This window comes from Cannabis sativa, chromosome 3 (genome assembly GCF_029168945.1).
Source record: "Cannabis sativa cultivar Pink pepper isolate KNU-18-1 chromosome 3, ASM2916894v1, whole genome shotgun sequence".
Classification (NCBI taxonomy): domain Eukaryota; kingdom Viridiplantae; phylum Streptophyta; class Magnoliopsida; order Rosales; family Cannabaceae; genus Cannabis; species Cannabis sativa.
Window position 1 is genome coordinate 59,778,415 of NC_083603.1, and position 14,939 is coordinate 59,793,353.

The 14,939-nt window shown below is 30.3% G+C and overlaps 1 long non-coding RNA gene across 2 annotated transcripts; it reads right to left on the minus strand.

The window, feature by feature from the left end:
- Nucleotides 1–3,184: 3,184 nt before the first annotated feature.
- On the minus strand, nt 3,185–4,146 carry LOC115710140 (uncharacterized). 2 transcript variants are annotated; one of them, XR_009686947.1, is made up of 3 exons: nt 3,986–4,146; nt 3,599–3,838; nt 3,185–3,431 (listed from the first exon to the last, which is right to left on the minus strand). It is a non-coding gene; the product is annotated as an uncharacterized LOC115710140 (long non-coding RNA). The 2 variants fall into 2 exon arrangements; XR_004010353.2 differs by having other exon boundaries at nt 3,519–3,838.
- Nucleotides 4,147–14,939: the final 10,793 nt, after the last annotated feature.

A 14,939-nucleotide genomic window follows, 5' to 3' on the forward strand; every position in this document is an offset into this window, starting at 1 on the left:
AACTAATTATCATACTTTAAGTTACTCATTGAGTAAGGTAAAATAATTACCTTAACCTCTGAAATTTATACTTAGTTATGAAGATTTTGACAACAAAGCTCAATACAATTTAAGTAAAATCTTATTTTCAAGTTTAGCAACAAAATTCAAAATGAAGAAAAAAAAAGTTTGAGCATGAATTTAGTGAAGCTATGAAAATTCAAAACATATACTGCTAAGATATTTTTTGAAACAATAATAATCAATTCTTATTTTTCAAATTAAAACAATAATTCAATTAAAAAATTATGATAATAAAAAATTAAATTAAATTTAAATGTAAACTATACTTAAGATATTTTTCAAAAAATATATAACTTTTATTTTTTCTCAAATTATCTTAAGAATTATTTCAGAATATGTATATATATTTTCACATTATATATGTATGACTAAGTTTTTAAATTAATTAATATAGCATATTATTATTAATAAATTAACTACGTTAAATAATAGGTATAGCTATATATGTAGAATATTATTAAAACAATTATTCTATAGATTTTAAAATAAATATCAATAATAATTATTATAATCTATAAAATTGATTGTTATATCTATTTTCTACCTAAAGTGTGCCTATATAACAGAATTCTTGGTTTATGAGAAATTTATGGATGACTTTTTATTTATATTAAAAATAAAATGGTTTATTAATAAAAATAATATAGTTTATGAGAAATTCATGGGTTACTTTATATAATGAAATAAATAAAATAAATCTCATTAAATCTAAAAAAATACAATTGGATTTTTGCTTTATATATTATATATATATATTGCTAAATAATTTTTCTATTTGTTTTTTTGGCTCGATCAGGTTATAATTGTTTGCCTCCACATCTAAATTTGAATATATAAAATGTGGCTATATAAACGAATTTTGGTTTATGAGAAATTATTGACTGACTTTTTTTAAAAATATTATCTTTTTTTTATATAAAATGTGGCCATGTAACAGAATTCTTGGTTTAATATTATTATTTATTTTTCTGTCAAAATATTAACAGAATATTCTAATACTTGACAGAATATTCTGATTAGAAAACGTTAATTATAATTGATTAATTTTAGATAAATAATCCTACCAAAATTTAATCTAACAAATTTTTCTCTCTAGAGCAAAAATCCCAGCCTCCAACATAACGTTTACCAGTTTATAACCTTAGTTATAATTTCTTAAGCTATATTTTATAATTTTAATTTTCATATTAAAATTTGAAAAATACTAATGAAGACAACATGCTACATGCTATCATAGAAAAGTATTGCATTTATATATCCCACGATGTTTCAAAAATACTTTTGAAAGTTCATCTTGAATTAATTATTAATATGTAATAAAAGATATTAGTTTATATTATTACTTCAAACAAAGGAAAGTTCTAGCGGTGCTTTTACTTTCTAATCATCTCTTGGTTTTGGGCAGAAAGTCATATTCATGTGTTATGTGTACGTTAAATTTTTGTTAATAGGCCAGGGAAGAGAGTATAGTCTTACAAAACTTGAAATGTGAACCTGAGTTGTCAGCATATACATAACCTCAATTTTGGCTTCTTTAACCAGCTGCCACACACAAGTTACTTACTCTAAATTTATAAGCATTTATAATTTTTTAACACTCAAAAAGTTATCAAGTTTGTTTTCTATAGCTCTACTTATTAAGGTGGAAAAATATTTTCAGATTGACTCCTCTATTCCGTTTATTAAATGAATTGTTTTCAAGTTGACACATTAACTTAAAAATGACACAATAATGACCTACTACAAAGTATACACTTATATTCATTCTATTTATTGAGAATCAAAACTTCAATCTTCTCCACTAGATTAGCCAGACACACACAATATTATTTGGACATAAACACAGGACACAATATTATAACTCAAACTCATAAACACTTAGTCGAAACTTGAATGAATAATGCCACTCTTTTAAGTTTTAATATGACTAGGCAATTTTGGTTATTGTATTATCATTGCTGCTACATAGTTGATCATTTTTAGATTTTTGATGTGAAATTTTGTATTGTGAGCTTTTTACAGTTTCTAATAGACTTCAATGAGTAATAGATTTATATAATTATACTTGGAATAAATTTTGATAATGTTGTTTGGTAGATTCCTATTTTGTTATTAGGTAACATAATATTATTATTCGTTAGGTCTGTCACAATTATTAGAATGAATCAATTTAAAATCCTTTCACTATATTGAAAGGTGAGATTGATTTTAATATGAGCTTAATTATATATTTTATTTTGTATATCTATTGTTTTATTTGAAAACAGGTGAATAAATGACTACACTATATACAACAATTAAGGACATCACTCCAACTACAGAAAGTTGGAAGAATAAAATGAGAGTGTTAGAAAAATTTGAAAAGCGGACAAATAAGAGTTCACCACTCAAATATCAAATACTTAATGTTAGCAGACAAAAAAGTATACAATCAGTTAATTTACTGTTGAAATTGTCAATACTCTACTAATAAATGCTATATTTTCCGAATTTTTCCTGTACACCCGTTGCAACAAATTATTATTTCATAAATATATATTTTTTTCTTAAAAATGGACACAGGGTAATGATATTTAACCTAATAACTAATAATATATATATATTATTTTTAATTGTATCACTTTTTAATAACGTAGAAAAAAACTAACATAAAATTTAGTATACGTGCCTCGCACGTAATTTTTTGCTAGTAGATATAGATGTGTGTTGGGTCATCAAATAAATAATTAAAATTTATGTGGTCTATTTTGAAATAAAGTTTATAACTTAAGTGCATGATTTTCATGATTTTAATATGTGGATACTATCAGGATAATTTCTAATTTGATGAGGTGCCAAATAAAAATAGCCAATAAATATTACTAACAGTTTTGTCAGTTGATAATATAAACGGTAATAGTGAGAAATATTTCACTGCAAAATTGGAAGATCGTACCTTTCTCTAAGCGATTTAATGGTCACCGGTATGCTTCCGCTAATTTATAATTCTATTGTTTAATTTTTATGAATTAATTATGGCTAAATTAATATTTACAGTGTTCATAACATATCTTTCCTGTTTCTTAGTGCAAATTATTGATAGGAAGGATATTTAAAATGAAAGGGGCAATACTGAACTCAATTAACATTTGAAGAAGGTAACCTTAATTTTTTCTTGAAAATATTAAAAATAAAATAAATGTATGCAAGTTGCTAATATACTAGTTTATTAAAACCATAAAATAGAAATTTACAAGTTAAGTTGCATTAATAGCATAACAGAGATAGAAAATCCATATAGCATATCAACTAACCTCAGTTTCTCAGGTTGTGTCTCAATTTTCTCATATTTCACTTGCTAGTATAAGCTTACTTTATCTTCGATTTCTCTGGTAGAAAGTAGATATCATTAACAGTTTTCTCGTATTTCAAATCAAAGAAAATATTTATGAATTGAAGAACCAATAACAGTTTACTGGGTCTGGTCTTGACGACGATCCAGTCACAATTTCATGATTCCAAGTCTTGAGAAATGAAAATCGTTGTAATCAATCACCTGAATTTGATTTCTCACTGATTGAGTGTTAATTTTCTCATTTTTGTGGAACAGATAAAGTTGGAAAGTCCACCACCACCAGAGATCTTCCTAATGCTCTCACCAGTCCAAGGCAGTGGCTGCCACTCAAACCTCGGCGATCGATCCTTCACTTATCTCGACGACGAGATTTCAGAAATTACCTAGCAAGCAACAAAAATCTGCCTCCAAAATAAGATTTCTTCATATCGTATCATTCCACTACAAAATCATAACAACAAAATGATCAACAGAAATCAAAGAATCAATAATCAAAATTTGACCTGGACAAAGCTTCAAAGAATCAATTCCTTTTTCTTTATTGAAGCTAAATTACTTAAAATCATCAAAACTATAAACAAAAATTACCAAAGGTGTGGAGGACGGCGGCGGCTGTGCGACGAACGAGGCGTGCGGCTGGTTTTTTTTTTTTTTGATGAAAGAAGGGTGCTGACTGTTTAGGATGGAAGAAGGAAGAAGATAGAGAAAAATCCATTAATCAAAAACCCCCCATTAAAATGCACTTACTTTTAGGATAATTTACATCTATACACGTATTTTACAATTAAATTACACAAATAACTTTGCCCATTATAAAGTACCGTAATTTATCGGTCATAAGTTTGTTTTTTTCCTTTTTAACTTTTTTGCTGTTGGTTTGATTTTACTTAGCATATACATACATGTTGCATTCCTATTAATTTTTATTTCTTTTTCTTTTATCTTTCACTTATTTCTTTATCTCTCTAACATTATCAATTTCTATTTCGTTTCTAATTTTAAAAATAATTTTTGATTACATTATTAATTTCAAAAATATTATCATTGTCATTTACTTGTTAATGTGATTATTTTAAAACGTAAAAAGTATGTATTTTTTTCACTTTTTTCAAAATTAAAGTCACTATTTAATTGCTTACCGTATCAATTATATACTTATTAGTTACATTTCAACAATTTATAATTATAAAATTAAAATTTTTATAAACAAGTAACTAATTACTATTATGTTAATTTATAAATTAAAATATCATCAGTCTCCACTAAAAATCTTGATATCACAATATTTTTTATTGACATCGTAAACAACTGGATTTTTTTTTATCAATAAAAAAATACATATTAATAAAAGAATGAATCATTTTTATGTTATGTGGAAAAGTAACTTCATAGTTATTTCTAGCCTCTAGGTTTCACTGTCGGTATCATAAGCAACTAAATAGTTACTATTAATTATGGCGACGATGAGAAAATACATATTTTTCTTACACGTCAAAATGACCATACTGAAAAGTAGTTTTTTTTTTTTTTTCATTTAGTTAACCAAAAAGTAACCATATTTTTAAAATTATTTTTCTAACCATATCATTGCTCATTTAAGTTAAAAAAAAACATTATCGTGATTTACTCTTTAATGTGATTATTTTAAGATATGAGAACATATATATTTTTTTTATTATTTAAAAAAAAAAAAAAAAAAAAACTATTGAGGTAGCCATGATACCAATCATATACTAATTGGTTACTATTATATTATATATTAAAGAAAACTTAATTTGTAATTAGTTTCTACTCTTTCTACAATAAAATAAATTTGAAGGTTACTCAAATGTATTTTAAATAATAAAATGTTATAATATTACATAAAAATAACTGACTTATTATTAAGATGCATACAAATAAGTTTTAGAAGAACAAAAAATGTATCTCAAATTATATACTGTTTAGTTACCATTCTACAACTTTTATTTAGTTAACAAATCAAATTTATTTTTAAAATTTAAAATACTTATTAATAAAAAAAAAATGAGTGACTAAATGTATGTTACATAGTTTTATTTGAATATTATTATGAAGTATACTAAATAAAACTATTTCATATATATGCTTACTATTTTTAAAAATATAATAGCTTATTATATTATATGGCAAACTTATTAGTTTTGAAAATAAACTTTAAAGTTACCCAAATGTATTTTAAATAATAAGATAGCACAATATAACTTAAAAATAGCTATAGATTATTAAGATGTTTACAAATAAAATTTTAGAAGTAACCAAATTGTATCTCAAATTATATAATTTAAAAAAGAAGTTTTTTTTTTTTAAAACATAAAAGTAACTAATTAGTTTCTTATCAGCATTATAAGTAACCAAAAGGTTACTTTTGAAAACCCGAGAAAATAATAAAAAAAGCGGAATTTGGGATTAATTTCGTTTCAGGTATATTATTTTAAAATTAAGGTATTTTTTAATGACGTGGCAAGGTATTATTACAATTGAGATTTATTAAGGTATTTTTGTAAATAATTTATATTTTAAGTATATTATTGAAAAAATCCCTTACTTTTATGAATGGTTTTTAAATATAGGCCCAATCTCCAACTTGGACCGTCGAAATTGGATTTCGTAATCAATTTTTTATAAAAAAAAAAAATTAATGAATTATCAATGACAACATATCTAATGAAAACCGCCGACATTGGTATTTATCTCAGCAATTGCACACGGTACCGTCGAGATTGGAGTGCGAGATAGCCTAATATTTTAGTAGTGATATAATTATTAAATAGTTAGATTTCACATTTATAGAATTATAATTAAAAGATGGCATTTGTGAAAAGAGAAAGATAAATTTGAAATAAAATAGCAAACTTAAAATCCTGTAAGGCCCACTAGGGTTCGGCCATTAGGATTAATTAAGAGAAATTTACACCACATATTGTTTTTTCTTATTTTATTTCAATTTTACTGTTTTAATAGAAATATTACATTTTTTTAGTTTTTTTTTCTTTACTATATATGTGTACTGTTTTTTATTTTTTTTACTTTTTTTTTTTTTTGAGAAATAGTCTGTTATTATAAATCACAAAGAGTTGTTTACAACAACAGAGAAGATGGTAGAAGGAATCTCCCCTAACCACATACAATCATTATCCAGCTGTAATGCTTGTTTGGCCAAACTATGAGCGGCTTGGTTAGCGTCTCTCTTAACATGAGAAACACAAACATTAGAGAAAGAGGATAAATGAAAAGTTACATCAGAAACCAAACCAAAGAAACTCGAATTATGTGAAATACATCCATTCAAATTATTAACAAGCATTAGGCAATCAGTTTCCACATAGTCAATAGGAATTTGATATTGCTTAGCCCACGAGAGACCAACAAACATTGCTTTTGCCTCCATTTCCTGTGACTTAAAATTACCCACTGCTGGTTTAGACATTGCTCCCACAACTTGGCCAGCCGAATTTCGAACAATCACACCAATTCCAATTTTACTCCTCGAAGAATCCAAAGCTGCATCCACATTTAACTTGTAATTGTTCTCTGGAGGAGGCTGCCATTTAGCAGTTGGAATTGGACTGGTGCGAAGACCACCTACTGGTGTGGAAGTAGCTGGTTTTGCAGCATAATTAGCACTCTGAAATTGCTGTAAATATGCAGCTGATTGTGTCACCATTTGGATAGATGTCTTAACCTTTTTACCATGGATGTAGCTGTTTCGGTTAGACCAGATAAACCACATCAGGCAGAGTATACATTCCAGGTCTTGTTTGCTATAGATTGTGGACAAATGCATAAGATAATCACCATCGCTCATGTGATCTGCATTCGAGAAATCAATAATAAAACCAGAAAGTGTCCAAACATCTTTAGCATGACAGCAAGAAAATAGAGCATGCCCTATGGATTCCCATGCCCTTGAACACAGAGAACAAGTTGCAGAAGTTAAGATTTTTTTATGATAGAGAGATTTTGCAACTGGTATGGAAGATTGGATGACTTTTCAACCAAAAATCTTTACTTTAGATGGCAGATTTAAACCCCAAAAAGACTTCCACCATGTCTCCTGCGTGTGTGAACAGGAAGATATATCATCTTCTTCTAATGAACTTGCAAAGTTGTAAGCAGTGCTAACTGAATAATCTCCTGAAACATCATAGTGCCAAATCCATCTATCATTAGTTGGAAGGAAGGACAATGGAATTGTAAGAATATGTTCCACATCATGTGGAGAAAAATGAGTGTTCAATAACTCCAAGTTCCATTCCCTATTAGATGTAATGTAATCTGCAACAACATTTGAATGATCACCAGTGTAGCAATAAGGCTTAAAACTCTTGTGACCTGGTATCCATGAGTCATCAACACAGCTAATACTACTACCAGTACCCACTTTCAGCCTTAAACCTTTAGCGAGCAATTCCCTACCCCATACAATACCCTGCCAAGTGATAGAACTCAGACCCCCACCCGTAGCTGTCATAAAATCAGAGCGAGAAAAATAACGACCTTTCAAAACACGCTGAGTAAACTATCAGGATTTTGGAAAATCCGCCAAGCTTGCTTTGCCAATAAAGCTTGGTTGAAGTGTACAAAAGATCTAAACCCCATACCACCACTACCCTTTGATTTACAAAGAAACCTCCACTTTTTCCAATGAATTTCCTTGTTGTCAGAAGTAGAGCCCCACCAAAATCTCGCCATCATAGCTTCAATTTCCTTGCAAAATTTAGCAGATAAACGGAAGCAACTCATTGCGTAAGTTGGAATAGATTGCACAACAGCTTTTAACAACACTTCCTTGCCACCTATAGAAAAGATCTTGTCATTCCATGCATGCATAAGTTTCCATATCTTTTCTTTGATGTTACTAAACAATTGAGATTTGTCACGCTCACTGTATGCAGGTAAGCCTAAATAAGATTCGTGACATTCACATATTGGCATACCCAAGATCTGTTGGAATGAGTTTTGAACAGACTCAAGTGTATTAGGTGAGAAAGACATTACGGATTTGTCTGCATTTAATTGTTGCCCAGAAGCTCGATGATAAATGTCAAGTGCTCTTTTAATAGCTCCACAAGATCTATCGTTTGCTTGACAAAACAACAAACTGTCATCCGCAAATAACAGATGTGAGATGGTTGGAGAATGACGAGAAACAGCCAGCCCTTTCAATCGACCAATTTGTTCTTCATATTTAAGTAGTCTTCAGAACAAATTAAAAATAGGTATGGAGAGAGTGGATCACCTTGTCGTAGACCACGCTGAGGAGTAACTAAACCCGTAACCTCACCATTGATAATGAAAGAGAAAGAATTGGTATGCAAACAAGACATGATTAGTGAGATCCATCTAATGTTAAAACCCATCTTGCTCATAACCGCAGCAATGAAAGACCATTCAACCCTATCAAAAGCTTTGCTCATATCAAGCTTAAGGGTTGCATAACCATTAGAACCTCTCTTTCTATGCTTTAAATTATGAATCAATTCAAAAGCAACAAGAATGTTATCTGTAATCAATCTGTTGGAAAGGAATGCACTTTGAGTTTTCGAGATAACTGAGGGAAGAACCTCTTTGAAACGGGTTGCCAACATCTTAGAGATGATCTTATAAATGACGTTACAAAGACTGATTGGTCGAAAATCCTTCATCTCTTTTGGTTTTTTTATCTTTGGAATTAAAGTGATCAAAGTTTTGTTGAAAGCTTCTGGACTCCCACAATGATTTAGAACATTGAGAACAACCTTTGTCACAAGATCACCAACTATATTCCAATAATTTTGGTAAAACATAGCTGATAAACCATCCACCCCAGGACTCTTATCCGATCCCATGGACTTTAATGCAGCATAAACTTCAGGACCAGTAAATTCCAGCAGCAAAGAGTCATTTTGTTGAGGAGAGATTGTTGTTGGAATGGTGGACAACACATGAGAAAGTGACCAATGATCCTCATCAGCTGCTGTAAAAAGCTTAGAAAAATAATCAGCAACCAAATGAGCTATACCATCCTTAGAAGTTATCACAGAACCACCAGCATCTCGCAACTCTTTAATTTTGTTGTTTGAACGTCTAGCTGAAGCTTTTGAATGAAAAAATTTTGTATTTCGATCACCCGATTGTAACCATTCAACTCGAGAACGTTGATGCCAATATTGTTCCTCATTGGCCAATAATTCTTCAAGTATACATTCAGCAGATTGCACGGCTTGTACATGGGCAGCAGTAGCAGCCGGCTCCAGATCAGTAATTGAAGCAACAGAGTTCAAACGAGAGACTTCTTTCTGAGCTTTGGAAATCTTTTTTTTTTCATCTTGCCATATTTCTTAATATGCCAGTCTTGTAGTTGTTTCGAACACCTCTCCACACACTCACGAAAACCAGCAGCCGGATCTAAGTGATCTGCAGAAAACCAGCAACGAGAAATAATATCACAGCATTCTTCATCTTTAAGCCATATTTTCTCAAATCGAAACCGAGATTTCCTTCTAATTGCTGGGACTTGTTGTTGAGAAAAATCTATTTCAGTACTTAGAACTCTATGGTCAGATCCATAGTAATCCAAGTGAGTTAGAATTGGATGTACTAAAGAATCTTTCCAAACATTATTGATTAAGCACCAATCAATTCTATCTTTTAAACCTGTACCTCTTTTCCTGTTCTTTGCCCAAGTAAAATCATCTCCGAGAACAGGTAAAGCATTCAAGAAACATTGGTCCATAGTTGATCGAAATGCTTGCATTTGATTATCAGGTCTTAATGGTCCATAACTTTTGTGTTCTTGTGCGAAAATTTCATTTATATCACCAATTAAAAGCCATGGATCAAGAGGAGAAACATCAGCAAGACGTCTAATTAAAGCCCATGTATGTTTTTTGTTGATTGCTTCAGGATATCCATAAATTGCAGAAAGATGCCAACGGGGGCCATCATCAAACAAGACATAACAATCAAAATGATTTGTATTCATAGATAAAAGAGTTACATCAACACCATCCTTCCATAATAACATTATACCACCCTTCAAACCCACCCTAGACACTTCTAGACCATTATTAAAATTTAAAGACAATTTAAAACGAGAAAGAGCACCATCACATAACTTTGTTTCCATTAAAAATAACACCTGAGGAGATTGCTCACTAACAAGCAATTGTAGACGACAAAATGCACTCGGATTCCCCAAACCTCGTGCATTCCAACTGAGGAGTTTCATGATGAGTAGCGGGATTGCATTGCAATCACCGCTGCATTGTCAATGATACCATCAGAATCCGAAGAATCATCAGAAACTGAGAGTTGGGAATCCACTTCGACTGACAAAGAAGAAGTGTCTAAGCCTTGGCTACCACGGCATCTTTTAAGTGTTTGTCTCAATGATTTGTTGGGAATTATTTTACCAGGATCTTAGATCTACTCACAAGTATGTTTATTAACATCCTAAATATGAACTTTCTAAAACGATAAATAAACACATATAAAGTTAAGAAAACCTTACATTGATGCAGCGGAATAAATGTCTCCTTCCACTCAGATCTCTAACCCTTGATTCCTTTCTGTAGCAGATTATAATCAAGATCTGAGCCCGAATCTCCTTCTTCTTCAAGCTTTGATCCTTCACAGTCTTCCAATCTATGATTGAGTTACTGCTTGCTGTGTGTGGGCACTTACTCTTTCACTAGGGTCACGAAAAAGATGAAGGGAAAAGAGAGAGAGGTATTTCGGCCAAGGTAGAGAGTGAGGAAGGCTCAGTTTTCTGAAGAGAGAAATTTCTGTCAGAAAGGCTTGTTGAAAACTTGTGATTTGACTGAGCCATCACTTTCTATTTATAGGCAACTACTAGGTCTAGGTTTAGAATTATTTGGCATTAAAATAATGAAAATAATAATTTGAAAAATCATCATTAAGTTGCCGGCCATATGGTGTTATTGGGCCTTACTTAATTTTGCAATTTTATCAAATTTTATCTCTATTTTCTCAAAAACGCCAATTTTCCAATTCTAACCTTTTAAATGCCAAAACTAATTATTTAATAATTAAAATACATTATTAAATAATATTGTCATTTGATTTAATTATTAATTAGACATATAAAGTCTATTAATAAATAAATAAACCTAGAAAACTCTTTTCCTTACAATTTCACCCCTGCTTAGTGAAAATTCATAAAATTAGACATAGTCTAACTTTAGAATTATAATTGATCAATCACGAATCAATTAATGAGTCTTACAAGCAGAATGTTCTCAACTAGAATGGGGACCATGGATCTATATGCTGAGCTTCCAATAAGTGAACCAAATTTACCAAGTAAATTCCTACTTATTAATTCTTCGTTGAATCCACTCTTAGAACTTAGAATTGCACTCTCAGACTTATATAGAGCATATTGTATGTTTCACGATACCAATATACTATCTCATTTAACCATTGTTATAATCTTATTGTGATTTAAAGATCCTCTATATAGATGATTTACATCGAGATGGGATTTCTTTACCGTTCTCACCCCTCAATGTATTTTGCCCCTTAAAACACTTAGCTACCTGTAAATGGTGTTTAGTGATCTAATAATTAGTCAGTTAAACAAGAGCTCATCCATTTACTTCTATTTGCTAAGCTCGAAGGGAATCATCACTTAACTTCTATACACCAGTAGAAGCTATAGATTCCATATTTATGTTTAGCACTCCCACTCAATCATACTATCATGTTCCCAAAATATACGTATCACCCTGACCCAAAAGTAGGCTTAACTAATAAATCAAAGAACATGAATAGCACTCCTGAGTTGAGCCCAAGCATATCAGGATTTAGATTCTTTTAATCTTAAGATCAACTATTGATGTTGACTTGGAAAGATATGTATAACGGTAAGTTTGTAATATCTTAACTTAGTTGCAATATCGGTCCAGTCCAATGTATACTCCATACATTCGAAACTAGTATACTTTACTAATGTCCTGGAAAGAACATAACACTTACTCCAAGTGTAAGTACACATCATCGCTGATTATCACATTAGTGTAAATCCAATAACACTGATGAAACAGGGACCAAAACTTTTGATTCATATGATCACAATCACATTCCACTGTGTTGACGATACTGTAATTGTGAATAAACATATGATCTGGATTTAACTGATTTTGTGTGTATGAATGTAATAAACATATTAAACCATTAGCATGTAGAATTCATGCAAACATCAATCACTTCAAATTTCTTATGTTGATTACTAATAAGATTGTAAAGAGTTTTATTTAGGTGTTGCGATAATTTTGCACACGCAAGTGTACGTATCGTTTCAAGTAGTAGACTCACTAGGAGTGAGGTCGATCCCACATGGAGTGTAGTTAAGTACTTTAAAATTAAACCTTTACTTCTATTTGATTAAATAAAAGATAGGAAAAAAAAAACAATGAAGTATAAGAAAAAAAATAGTTGGAAGCAACAATTCAAGAAAATTAATAGTTAATAAACTAGGGTGTCGATTTCAATTGTTTCTATTGAATATGGTCTAATATGATTGTTTTCTTAATATTAATTCCTATGCAATAGCAGGTTTACTAAGGTAATTTATAGTCTTCTCAGATATATAAACCTCAATTACATGCAAACTTTCTACTCTCGTGATAAATTTAACATGCAACAGGCATTAAACACAGAAACCCTATAAGCTATCTAAACCATATAGGTACTCTCGTCCTATATCGAAATTCAGTTCTATTCTACTATAGCATATTTGACACTCACTTCTCAGATCTCGCATCAAAATCATAAACAGTTAATTGGTGGCCAGACAATTAAAAGTAATTAAGCACAAATAAAATAAAATACATAGAAATTAGGGGGAAAAATAAATCATATTAAAACCATAAAACAATGTTAAACAATATCCATCTAACCCTAATTAAAGTGTTTAGTTACTCATGTTCAATGAAAGCACAATCACACATATTAACTTTAAGAAAAGAGATAAAAATAGAGAAGAGAAGAATGCTGAAAACCCTCTGAAGAATGCCTCCAATATTGCAGTTGATCTTTCCACTTTGCATCTGTATTCTCTCTGTTTTTCTCTCTAAAATTGCTTGATGAAATCAACTCTCTTCTGCTCTTTATATAGGCATTCAGGGCCTAAAAAGATGGAAAAACGCACATGTTAAATGCCCATTCGAACTAGGAAACCTCGAACACTCACGTGAGATAAAAATACGAGTTTTGTGCTGTTTAGGGAGGCGGGCCGCGGCATGCTAAAGCCATGCCGCGGCTCGTGTTGGAAGCGATTTTTCTGCTGCGTCGACTGATAGTCTTTTGACCATAACTCTCTCAATATTGCTCGGAATTGAACGATTCAAGATGTTCCGGAAAGATAAAAGAGAGATCTAGAACTTTTATGTTTTGACTTTTTCCAAAATCCAATCAGAAGACAGTCGAATTCAGGCTTGAAGTTTCAGCTTTATTTTCTTGCACAGTTTTCTCTATTTTAAATATCATGATATTTGTGAGATATTTTTATCTTTTTTCTCATCTTTTTCTCTGATATTTTTCTAATCTTCTTCTATTTTAAATCTGCAAAAATAAAAGATAACAAACGTAAAAATGCTCCAAACATGATTAAAACTCAATTAAAAAATATACTAAGCTTGATCTAAAATTAATACTTAAAATAACCTAACAAATTCCCCCAAACTAAGCTTTTACTCGTCCTCGAGTAAAACACTAAATAAACATTAAACAAGTCAATCTCCAAAACATGAGTAATTTTCAAGTAGCTTCAATAACATGATTATGGAAAAATTCACGTATGCATATAATCCAGAATTTCAGCTCAATTACACCCTTGACAGATTTCAATTTATTTTCATTTAGCTCATAAAACCATATAATGCAATTAACTAACAATTAAACCACTTTATGCATGCCAATTACAATCATCAATCCATTAACCCAGAATTCCATATGCTTGCAATACTTACTATTCTCCACTAATATAGATTAATGCACAACTAAGAATCAGAAGGTCTTTCTAGGCTTGTATTGTTAGGCTTAGGGTAAAGGTAGTTGAAATGGTCGTTTAGGCTTTACTATACCATAAGCTTCTCCAATCATGTCACCCAAAATATTTTTCACACAATCCCAATACCTCTTTTTCTAATTGTATGAAAGAAATCTTTTTTTTTTTCTTGTTTTTTTTTTCAACAAGATTGCAACAGCTTTATATTTTTTTTTTTTTGAATTTGACACTAGTTTTTTCAAGTTGTTGCCAATTAATTTTTTTTATATTCTCTCAATTTTCACACCTTTTCCACACACATACAACAAATTTCCCATCCAAATTCCCCCAAACTAACGATCTACTTACGGTATAATTAGGGTTGAAATTTTGGATATTCATGGGTTTATCTTTTTAGGCTCAATATGTGTAGAACAAAGAATAGGTTAAGGCTCAAAAAGGGTAAATAGGATAAAATATAAGGGATGGCTTGAAAGGCACAATCGATCCAAAAATTGCCTAAATCACTTT